This window comes from Suricata suricatta, chromosome 12, assembly GCF_006229205.1.
Source record: "Suricata suricatta isolate VVHF042 chromosome 12, meerkat_22Aug2017_6uvM2_HiC, whole genome shotgun sequence".
Classification (NCBI taxonomy): Eukaryota; Metazoa; Chordata; class Mammalia; order Carnivora; family Herpestidae; genus Suricata; species Suricata suricatta.
The window spans coordinates 91,433,178-91,436,567 of NC_043711.1; positions in this window are offsets into that span (position 1 = coordinate 91,433,178).

The following is a 3,390-nucleotide window of genomic DNA, read 5'->3' on the forward strand; positions in this document are numbered from 1 at the left end:
TTCAGTAGGCTTCTCAGGGGGTCCTGAGGTAGCCCTGCCAAGCCTTGGGATCCTGCGGATTAAATAAACTCTGGGGCTGATCTCAGAAGTCCACTTTGTCTCATCTTCCTCCAGTTCCAGGGAGCCAGACAGGAAGAGGAGGTCAGCCTTTGTGTGGATGGCTTTCCATCTGTCCACTGCAGCACGTGGTGCCCATGGAGGGCTGTGTTTGGAGTTAATGAGAAGAACTGCTCCCATTTGCTTCCCAAAGCAATCAGAATGGAAATAAAGAAAGGAGCCCAGGATGTGCCAGGTTCCTGCCTCCACGTGTGACAGTTCAGTTGAAGCTTCTCAGCGCATCTGTTGGGACTTGGCATATGGGTCACCTGCACCTGAGCTAGAATCCCCCGAAGTCACTAAGATTTCAGGTCACACGCTCTGGGGTGAGTGCAGCTGGGAGGATGAAGCGCTCTCTCAGCCCGGCTGCGCTCCGGGATCCCCCCACAGACACCAGGTCCTTGACCAGGGAGTCATTCCGGGGTGACCAAGAGATTTCTTTCTCTCTCGCCACGTGTGATCAGGCTTTAACTAGCTGAGCCTCAGTTTCCTTAATTTATTGGTGAAAATAATTACCCACCTCAATTCTTGTTATTACTATAGAAGATAAACACAGGGTAAAAAAATACAATAATAATATATGTGCAATAAAAAAGAAAGCAATAATAAATGTGTACTTTGATTCTGTTCATTAAAAATTATGTTTATATCTTTAATTTTATTTTTCCATTTATTTATTTAGAGAGCAAGTGATCGTGCGTGAGTAGAAGAGGGGCAGAAAGAGGGGGAGAGGGAATCACAAGCAGGACTCTGTGCTGTCAGCTGGCAGCCGACCTGGGGCTGGATCCCACGAACCGTGAGGTTATGACCTGAGCCAAACCAAAAGTCAGATGCTCAATGGACAGAGCCTCCCAGGCTCCCCTAAAATTATGTATGTATCTTTATACATATACTGATCTTTATGTGTTTGCGTGGATTTATATGCATTTTATGTGTGTACACACACAATGCTGTCTAGAACAACGTTCACCAAATCGGTAGTGGGGTTGGAGGTGATCTTTATGGCCTTCTTTGTACTTTTCTAACTTGTTTATGATGCATGTGTACTGTTTTTAGAAAAGACAACTGAACTTTTGGGTCAAGGGGGCCTTCTATTCCTCCCACCTCCCTCCAAATATCCCATTGAAACGACAAAATGAACATTTTAAGTACTAATGGAAGCTATACAAATGATAATAATAATTGCTCTTAGAATTATGAGGTTTAAAACCTGGTGCATAGTGCTTGCTGATTATCACTCCACCCCCATCCACCCTAAAGAGAACCCTTCTTGTGCCCTGGGCCCCTCGGCAGTCAGGGCGAGACTGAGGACCTTTTCTCAGCATATATCTTTAAATGAATAAACTTCCGTGCACAGGATTACAAAGGAAATCATTTATATCAACATTCAGTTATCAAAATATTTAAAAAACAAATCTGTCATATAGTGACATATGTGCTTCTACATCGGAAGATTTAGCAGTGCGTCTAATGACTACCATCATTTCAAAATTGTGATGAGCATAAATAATTTTATGAAATGACTCCAACAATGGCATTGTGATAGGAAAATATCTGGTTTCCATTGGTGACGGAGTCACTAGAATCGCTAATACTACTACTAGTTTGTTGCTTATGTTCGTAAGCGAAGAAAATGCTGCCTTGAACTAAGTGAAAATAAAGTCCATTTTTCTCATCCGGCATCATAGACCTCCAAATTTAACAAAAATACATGTTCCTGTAGATCTTTGCTTAGATCTGTTCATCAATCTGTTTGGTCTCTTACGCATTTACATCGTTCCTCAAATGTCTGAGGGCCCTTGGCCGCCTGCTCATATGGGCAGGTGGAACCTAGTTTATTGGATGCTATGTGATTGGCAGGAGGTCTATTCACTGTCAATTTGGAATGACTTTTAGGAAGCCCCCAACGTATCTTTAGGTCCTTCTTCCTGAGCTGGTCAAACTCCCCAGAGATGGTTCTTGTAGCTTCCTCTTAGGAGAGTGTAATTCTCCCTGCCAGCATTCTGGAATCTAGGTCAGGAAAGCAGCCTGCAAGGAGAAGACTGGGCGGGGTATGCCAACCTTCTGTATGTGAACTTGCACTTAATCCCCCCACCTTCCGGCTGATGCCCCATCTTCCACTGCATGTGGTGTATCCCAGCCCGGATGCCCTCCTGTCATAGTCGACCACTGGGCCACCCAACACAGCGGCTTCTGCCGGCTATTCAGGTTTGAATTAATTAAAGTAAATAAAATAAACTTTCAGGTCCTCAGTTGTACTCGGTAGCCACGTGGCACTAGCGGCCAGCTACCGTATCGGATGGTGGGCGGTGCATGACATTTCTGTCGCTGCAGAAAGGTCCGTTGAACGCTGCTGTCCTAGAGCAGGGGTTGGCATTTTTTTTTTCTGTAAAGGGCCAGATAGTAAATATTTTTGGCTTTCCACGCCATATGGCTTCCTTCGCACCTACTTAACTATGTCATTGTAGCTCGAGAGCAGCCGTAGACAATTCATTGGACCTGCATTTTCGGAATGCATGGCCGCGCTCCCACAGAACTTTATTTATGCACACTGAAATCTGACTTTCATATCATCTTCACGTGTCACACAGAATGTTATTCTTGTTTTGATTTTTTTCCAGCCATTTGCAAATATAGGACTATTCTCAGGACAGGCTGTACTGAAACAGGCAGCAGGCTAGACGTGGCCTGCGGACTGTGGTTTGTGGACCGCTGCCTTCGTGTATTGCCTTAAAAAAAAAATCCCTGTACTGATGGGGCGCCTGGGGGGCTCCGTCGGTCAAGCGTCCGACTTCGGCTCAGGCCATGATCTCACCGTTCCCAAGTTTAAGCCCCGCATCGGGCTCTGGGCTGACAGCTCAGAGCCTGGAGCTTGTTTCAGATTCTGTCTCCCTCTGTGTCTCTGTTCCTCCCCGGCTCATTCTGTTTCTCTCTCTCTCTCTCTCAAAAATAAAACCGACATAAAAAAATTCCTATACCGCTGTTTTTGTAGGTTCAAGGCAGAAGCAGAGGCTAAGGAGTGTAGTCTTGTTAATCTAGAAGCCGTTTTACCTGCTCAGGGCCTGTCTCCTCCCAGGGCCTCAGACCCTGTGAGCACAGAGCGCCGGCTCTCATTCACTATTCTCCACCTCGTGTCCAGTACGATGTCTGACATGCAGCAGGCTCTGCATCAATAGAACCGGATGATCAAATGCTCACCAAGCCACCTCCTTTGTACAATTTGGCTTTTCGCTTAGATCTGCCTTCAGGAGAGAATGTGCCGGTCATGCTGACGGGGCTAGCCCAGTCTTCTCA